Source organism: Pinus tabuliformis, chromosome 3_2 (assembly GCF_031772625.1).
Source record: "Pinus tabuliformis cultivar Carrire ecotype Pingquan chromosome 3_2, CPIR1, whole genome shotgun sequence".
Taxonomy (NCBI): Eukaryota; Viridiplantae; Streptophyta; class Pinopsida; order Pinales; family Pinaceae; genus Pinus; species Pinus tabuliformis.
In genome coordinates this window covers 816,973,939-816,982,902 of record NC_142302.1, presented here as the reverse complement: position 1 = coordinate 816,982,902, position 8,964 = coordinate 816,973,939, and the positions used below count along the sequence as shown (strand labels likewise).

Sequence of the window (8,964 nt, the reverse complement as noted above, 5' to 3'; positions counted from 1 at the left end):
TCTCATATGCATGCAATGTATGAAGAGTTAAGTTAAGTACAAGAAAGCAAGTTAAGTCTAATACTAGAGGCCAAGTGAGTCAGAGTAAAAAAATTAATGACTTGTCAAGAAAAGCTAAGTTAAGGAAAAGAAAAATGTCAATTTATGTTAATTTAGTGAAGTTAGAAAAGTTTAGTTAAAGCATCAAGTCATAGTTTGCATGAGGAAAATAAAGGCAGAGTTTGCATGATTCCATATTTACAAAATTTAGTGCTTATATACTCATGGTTGGGTCATTGTAATGTGAAGTAGGAAGAGAATAACAACAACTCAGTGGATGTATATGAGAGAATAATTAATGAATAGAACTTATTTATTAAGGTAGAATCTTGTGTACTTATTTGTCTTGTGTTTGAATGTTTATCTTTGCCTCTAAATAACAAGTGGTATGAGAGCAAGGTTTAGCAAGGATTCAAAGAACCAAAGGAGTTAAGAAGGTCATGAGATACTTCCATTAAAAGACTTGGTTATTGTGAACAGCCCACAAATAAAATTTTGCATCCATTAGTCCATAAGTAGAAAATAGAGCTCATTGAGAGTTTGTAAACCCAACTACTAAAATATCAGGGTGAGTAGCCTACAGAGCCACTGCCATTGAACAAATAGGGAGTCTCGACCATAAGTTGTAGCCATGAGCATCCATAATAATCTATGTAGAAGAGATTAGAAAAGTTGCTAGTAGTTGTTGGGAGCCATCGTTAAAGTGACGGTCAAATTATTTAGTTTTAAAGATAATCAAGTGTATGCAATGTTAATTTCTAGAAGGTTAAAACAGTAAGGAAAGAAGACAAAAGACAAAAGAAAGATGACAGTCATGGGTCACAAAGAAAGACTGAAGCAAACCGAGAAAAGAAATCGAAAGGAAGAGCCAAAGTATTTCGAAGAGATCATAAAGGTTCTCACCACAGTCGGGGCATCTAAAATACAAGTAGATGAAGTAGAACAATTTGAGGATGAATGGATCAGGATAGATCTGGTAACACTTCCAAAATTTACTAGTAAAAATTTTAATTTTTGGGAACTGTCAAAATGAAAACTTTTCTTCAATGTAAAGAGTTGATTGAGTATTGGTCTAATAACCCATATGATGAAGTATGTGATGCCTTAGTATTGGATCTTATAAAACATGCATTAGATGAGAAGTACTTGTGTAAGGTAGAAAAATCTACATCTTCCTAGGAAGCATGGAAGACCCTGGAAGTATAATTTTGTATAAAGGAAAGTGACATAAAACAACAAATTATGTTACAGTTTGTTGAAGAATCAATAGAAATTCAACTGTAGGTCTGAGAGTAAATGAGCAAGACTCTAGGAGGAAAAAAAATCTTGGAGAATCCCACTCAAATGTGGATGATGGTCATAAAGATTATAAAAGTGAAACCCATCATGTAGACATATATATGGATGAAGAAGACACAAAAAATATTTCACAGTGAGAATTTGAAGCCTTTACATGTGAAGTATAGCAATATCATATAGATGCTCAAGAACCCCACTATAACATGGATGGTGAAGATGATGGTGAATCTCATTGTGACGAGACACATGTGGATGGTGATTGCAAAGTGAGTTGTGAATTGGTGAATCCAACAATAGACCTTGTTGATGATGGTGAAGCTTCCAATAAAGAATTGAATAACATGTGTGATCTAGTTGGTATGATTGTAGTTGATGGTGACCTCTTTGCATCAGAGTTTGAGGCATTTCAGTTTGAGAATAATAAAGACAAATTTTCATATGAAGTAGTGATTTTTAGAGTTGAAAGTGCATCTCCCATGATTCCAGTGACAAATGATGAATTTGGTGAATTTGAAATTGTTAATGAGCACATGCATGCTCAGATATCTCAAAAGGAGTGGATGAAAATTATGTTGATGAAATTTGTGGTGTCCTTTTTGAAACAAGGACTGATTGTGGAAATATGGAAAGTGCCATGTTTGATGAAGAATTGAAGGTTGGAGCTACCACTATAGCAGCAAGTTATGAAGCAATAGTTAGAATTTCTCATGAAGGAGTGTACTATCTAGCAACAATTGATGATTAAGAATAGGATAAAGTGATTCATGAGTATTTGATGAGAATATCAACTAACAACATAATAGTGGAAGATAGCCTCAATGCAGTTGAAGAGGCAGAGAAGAAAGAAGAAGCAGAGAAATCTCTCATTGCAAAGCATAATGAAGATGTTTTAACAATGATTTTGAGTGTGCAAGTAGAAAGAACAACGATCTAATCAAAATTATAGTTGATAGAGAAGATGAAGAAAAATATATAGGAAAGGGCATGGAATTTTCTGAAGACAAAGAAGAAAGCATTGAAAAAACCTTTCAACAATGAAGTCAAGAAGAGATGAAATCCTATTATAAAGAAATATGGAAGAAAGAAGATTAGGAATATGAATCGAAAGATGCATGGAAAAGTTCATAGTTTGAAGATGAAGAGTTGTGGTATTAATCCATGAGTGAACAAATATTTCAAGAAGAGGATATAGAAGGTAGGCTCTGAAAGCCTAAATTGTTTTTTAGAACAAATATAAAAAAAATTAAACAAAAATTTGTAGTATCGGCAAGTGAAGAAATATGGAACTTACATCAAGAAAGCACAATTGGAAATGAAGCAGTTTCAAGGGTATATAATATGGAAGAAATGAAAAAATAAAAAACTTCATTGTAAAAATTTATTTGAGTCATTTTTTTATTGCAAGCATAGCATGCATAGTTGAGTCACGATTAAGTAAAGGTTGAGTCATATCGTCATAATGAAGGGGGAGTTTTATAAATACTAATTACTCCCATATGGATGTAATGCATGAAGAGTAGAGTTAAGTTAAGGAAATCAATTTGAGTCCAATATTATAAGTCAAGTGAGCTGGAGTTAGAAGGTTAATGTTTTTTTATAGAAAAGCTGAGTCAAGAAAAAAGAAAATTGTTGAGTTAAGTTAAAGGAAAGTTAGAAAAGTTATTTAAAGTGTGAAGTCTTAGTTTGCATGAGGAAAGGAAAGTTAAAGTTTGCATGATTCTATATTTAAAAAGTTTGGTGTTTATATACCTATAGTTGGGCCATTGTAATGTGAAGCAAGAAGAGAGAATAGTTGTAGCTCAGTGGATGTGTAGGAGAGAATAATTAATGAATAGAAATTATTTATTCAAGCAGAAGCTTGTGTATTTATTTGTCATGTGTTTTCATGCTTATATTTGCCTTTGAATAAAAAGAACTTATCTCCTTACACTTTGTCATGTAAGAAAATTGTGTCATGACTTATGCAATGACCCACCCAATCATGCTAGAAAATAGGTGATTTCACACTATCCGAACCCATATAAACTTATGCATTGCCCCTCCAACTCCACCAACTCTTCATCTCACACTAGCACCTATAATCCAAATGGTACTTGGTCAAATGTTTGTTGTCTTAGCCAACTCTCTGGTTGCATTTACAAGAAATTGTTCCAAATTAAATAAGGTTTCATATTTCCATTTCAAATGGGTCAATGTTCTGTATTACATACTTTTCCCAAATGATAGTTTGGCCTAACTCGTCTCAATAGTAATTTGTGCTCCTTTGTGCTCACTTGACTCAAGTGTTATCCCACCATGTCTACTCTAGCTGATTCAACTCATTCTAATGGGTGCCTCTCTACATGCTTGAATGCTACCCTCATATATTCATCCCATGTGCTACACATTACCCTTGTCTTCATACTAGACTTGTTCAATCATCTTGTGCGATCCCCTTAATGCTTCACATGCCATAAAAAGGCAAACAAATGTCTAAGGATTGTTCTTGTTATCATTACATCATATGTTTATTGCTCTCATTTACCTAATATGATTATTCTAAGTGTCTTTCGTGTTAGGCCAGTTTTGTAAATGTGAATCAAATTATGTTTTTCATTAAGAGAGAATATGAATATATACAAGGAGAGGGAGACTACTCGGTTTCATCTCCCAATGCCTCTTCATATTTCAACTTCCTTTATTTTTTGTTATTTAAAATATTTATAGAAAATTTTCTAATCCCAAATATTAAGTGTCAACATACCCCCTTTAATCTGAAGGGATATTGGTGAGTCCAAACATCATTCTAAATCTTTCAAACTTTTCCCTTCCAAGCGCTTTGGTGAAGATGTCTTCAATATGCTCATTTTTGGAACAATGCCATAGGTGGATTATTTTGGCTTCAACATGATGTTGAATTAGATGGTACTTTGAATTGATGTGCTTCATTCGATCATGGAGATTTGGGTTCTTGGCCAAATTTATTGCATAATTGTTGTCAATGAAAAGAGGAGTTGAATGTACTTGTTTCTCCTGAAAATCTTCTAGAATTTTCTTGAGCCACCGAATTTACTTTATTGCTTCAGTTGTTGCCACATATTCTTCCTCAGTTGTGGAATCTATTGGAACTGACTGTATGTGTGACCTCTAGGAGACAAATCTTGATCCAAGACTCATAACATAACCTGAAGTATATAATATAGTTTATTTATCTCCATCAAAGTCTGAATCAGAGTATCCAATCAAGCTAAAGTCACCCACCTGTGTATACTTGAGTGAAAAGTCTTGAGTTCCCTTCAAGTACGTTAGAACTCTTTTTGCAGCATACCAATAACCCTCACAAGGCTTTTGCATAAACCTGAAGAAGATTCCAACATCAAATAAAATGTATTGTCTCGTAGTAGTCATGTAGTTGAGACTTCCTATGAGTTGTCTATACTTTTTTGCATCCTCAAATTCTTTTCCTTCAATGGATGTGAGCTTTAAATTGTGTTCCATTGGAGTAGTTAAATGATTTCACTCAGCCAAGCCAAACTTGTTCAACAAATCTCCAATGTACTTCTTCTGAGAGAGGAATATAAACTTTAGATGTTGGGTTACTTTAATACCAAGATAGTAGTGAACATAGCCCAAATATGTCATTTCAAAACCTTTCCTAGGTTCTTTCTTTCTAGATGCAATGTAGTTCTCATTGTTCCCCATCATCAAAAGATCATCTACATACACCACAATATACACAACTATTTTTCCAACTTTCTTAACAAACAAAGTTGCATCATCAAGATCATAACACTTGAAACTGAGTATCAGAAGATGCTCATTCAACTTCTCGTACCAGGCTCACAGTGTTTGCTTGAGGCCATATAAGGATTTTACAATATTGCATACTTTGTGTTCCTAAACCTTCACAAAAAATCCTTCTGGTTGGGACATAAAAACATTTTATTTCACATATCCATTCAAGAAAGCAGGATTTACATCCATTTAATGGACTTTCCAACCATTCTGAGATTCCAAGGCAAATTGTGTCTAGATGGTAGTCCATATTGTTGTGGGGGAAAAAGTATCCCCATAATTAACCCCCTCTTTCTGTGCAAAACGTTTTTCCACAATATTTCTTTTATGCTTGTCAAGTGAGCCATCTACTTTATATGTTTTCTTGAAGATCCACTTGTAGCCGATTGGTTTAGTTCCCAATGGAGGATCAACAAGCTTCCAGGTGCAATTCTTTATCAAAGCATCATATTCTTTCTGCATCGCTTGTTTCCATTCATCATGAGAAGCAACTTATTTTAAGGATGTTGGTTCAAAATATGTAGATAAAATTAGTTCAAAATCATAAGAAACATCCATATCAACATGTGAATCATAATCATCTACATCACCTCCATTATGTCTAGTTGAGCTTCGTGTTCTTGTCTTTCCAACCTCATCAGGAAAAACACTTTCAAGTGTCTTTGTCAACCATTTTGGAGGACCTTTCTAAGATGGATCAGACTACTCAGTTGATTAAGATGAGGTTGAATCAAGATTTAGCCTCCCAATTATGTCAATCACATCACTCAAAGTGTCATCTTGATCAATCGCTGGAGCTTCATGTGGGGAGGGGGGGAGAGTGCTTCAGAAGGAGATTCCATAGTTTTATCTAGTATAGGTATCCCCCCTTCAAAATGTGGAATCTCATTATCAAACTCTTAAAAAGACTTTGCATATCTGAATATATCCAAGTGATCAAGTTGTTTTTCAACAACATTTTCAGTCTTGGAAGATTCAAGAAAGATGACATCTCTATATATTATAAAATTCTTATTCACTTCATCATAGAGATGACATGCTTTGGAGGTATTTGAGTGCCCCAAGAAGATACATTTGTGACTCCTTGCACCAAGTTTATTTCTTTGCTCCTTAAGTATGAAGGCATAACAAGTGGAACCAAAAACCCTCATATGCCTCACCGAAAGAATGTGGCCATACCACATTTCATAGGGAGTCTTATTTATGATAACATGAGATGGACACCTATTCTTAATATTGTTGGGAATGGGTCCCCTAAGGGTCAATTTTGGGGTTAAAAACCCAAGTTTTGGGGTAGAAGGCCCAAAGTTTATATAATAAATGTAAAGTCTCCACATTTTGTGGTCGTAGAGAGCGAAGATGTCAAGAGTCATTAAGGGTTGTCTACCCTTGTTTTGTAAAGTATCATGTCGGCTGTAAAGATACACCCATGGTACGCAGACCACGCGATTGTATAAAAAGAAGTAGAGTTCTAAGTGCTTAGGTCATAAGAGAGCTAAGAGCGAGAGCCTTAGCGTAGGTAGAGGCTCTGTAGCTGAGTGCGTAGAGGCCTAAGGTAGAAGTCTGCAACTGAGTGCGCAGACCCCTGCAGCTGTGTGCGCAGGGTCGATAGAGTCTATACTGGAAACTTGAATCATCAATAAAAAGAAGTATTCTAAAATTGTTGTGTATTTTTTCTATGATTATTGCATCCGATTATGTTATGTTAAGTTATGGGTTTACATTATAATGCTAATTTGATGCGCGACTATATTTATTTCTATCTGTTAATTGAATGCAAGTAAGAATATAAGTTTACGCGAAGATAACCTTAATTGCATGGTAAAATTAGCAAACTCTTAAGGAAATTTGGGAACTTGTAACCGTACATAGTTACAAAGGCGCGTAAGTGCCTGGATCACTGGTAAGGGTTGCGCGAAGGTCAGTCATATAACTTCGTGAAGGTTCTGAAGGTGAGAGAATAAGGAACATCGATAAGCCCTAAGGGCTTATCGATTTGTGCGAAGACAGGGGTTAGGGTATAATATCGACATCATGACCATCTCAGGGTGCAAAAACTTGGTTCCTACATCCCCCAATACTGCTTCGGGTGAGACTTCATTTCGTGCTCCATGGGTTGATGCCGAAAGGGCCAGTAGTGTACGGATTTGCTTGTCTGCTTAATGTTGAACCTGGGTCAGGGCCCATCAAGCCAACATATAGACACAACACATAGAAGTGCATCAACCTAGAACATCAGGTTAACATTATTGAAAAACATCATTGAATGTACTATATTTAAGATTGTCTTGTTCATTCTTTTAGCTACTCCATTCTGTTGGGGATTATAAGGCACAATTGTTTGATGTTTGATCGCATGTCGATGAAGATAGTTTTCAAATTTATTTGAAGTATATTCTTTTCCACTATCTGATCTGGAATTGATCCAAGACAATTAATAAGGTCTTACAGACTCATGTGCATGGATGTGCCTATGTTATTTTATGCAACTGATCGATAAGATTGCGAAATACACAGGCACTAAAGCAGTTAAAGAAAACATAATAGGAAAACATATAAACAAAACAAGTTTAATAAGGAGTTCACCCAACACTTCGAGGCTATGTCTCCTGGTCCAGCCTTCAGTGGTGGCCTCTCTATTATGTTTTCAAAGCAGAGTTTTTACAACAGTGAGCTCAATTTGAGTCTCACATAGCAGATACAAATCAGTAGGACTGTACTTGGATCCCCCAAGTCTCTAGAGTACACAGACTCTCCTTACTGAAACTCGACCTCTATTGGTCACAGTAGTATGAGCCCAATCTGAGACTCATACATGACATGCATATACAGAGGAGTTCGCTTGAACCTCTCAAGCCTTCTCTGGAGCACACAAACTCTCTGACTCTCTCTGTCTCTGTCTTAACTCTGGCTCGATCCCGCCTTTGGTTTTGTAGGTCAGCTCGGCTTCTCGTCTCTGCTTCTAACTTGCTAACTCGCTTGCCTGCTTTCTTTGTCAGCTTGTGGCTTTAAAGCCAATCTTCTTTCTGACTGTTTGTTTCTGCTTCCTGACTTTTTGTTTCCCATGCCTCTGTCCGTTTGAATCCCTCTGTTCTGCGTAATCATCACTGTATAATGCCTCGCAAGGAGGTGGCCACCCATTTCATAACGAATTAAGTGTCAGTTCTCTTGGATGTTTTTGAAACAACCGTTTCTTCCGTTAACTCCAAGAATGCCCGCGAAACACAACCTTCTGCCAACGCATCATCCACGTAGGACTTCAAATCCTATACAACTCTGCCTGTTGACCCCGTCAAATCCGGTCATCCATCAGAACGCATCTCCGTCGTTGATCTGGAGCCTCCAAATCCTATGGTCATCGTCCATATCGGGTGGATAAGTAACATGACATTTACCCGTCCGATGTGAGCAGTTTTCTCTCTCTTCCGCCGAACGTGTGGCACCCATTGTGTGGCATCAGGCGGGACTCAGTTGAAACCGCTTACCGCTCGAAGCCCTTTTGATATTCTGCCAGTTTTTGTGGGACCCTGCTTCTGACGGAATCAGAATGATATCCGTTACATTTTATGATTTTTCAGGTCCGGGGGCTTACGGCCCTTCCTTCTTTGAGGGGTTTGCCCTGCGATATGTGATTAGCGACTTGTCACTAATTGCATATCAGAAACTACCCCCGTTCCTTGAAATGGCCTCTGGTTTTGCTAATTCGCGATAGCGTGCGTTACCATGGGCTGACAGTCTACGTGCTTGACCGAGGGTCCTCATTACTCCGCATTGATCACAAATTGCAACTGTTATGAGGATATCTCCAATAAGCTTGATCTTTATAAGACTTTGAAACTTTGGCATGATTTT

General features: G+C 36.6%; 1 pseudogene; it reads left to right on the top strand.

The window, feature by feature from the left end:
• Nucleotides 1-1,541: 1,541 nt before the first annotated feature.
• The window catches only part of LOC149183141 (uncharacterized), a 47,862-nt pseudogene continuing 40,439 nt past the window's right edge, over nt 1,542-8,964 (top strand).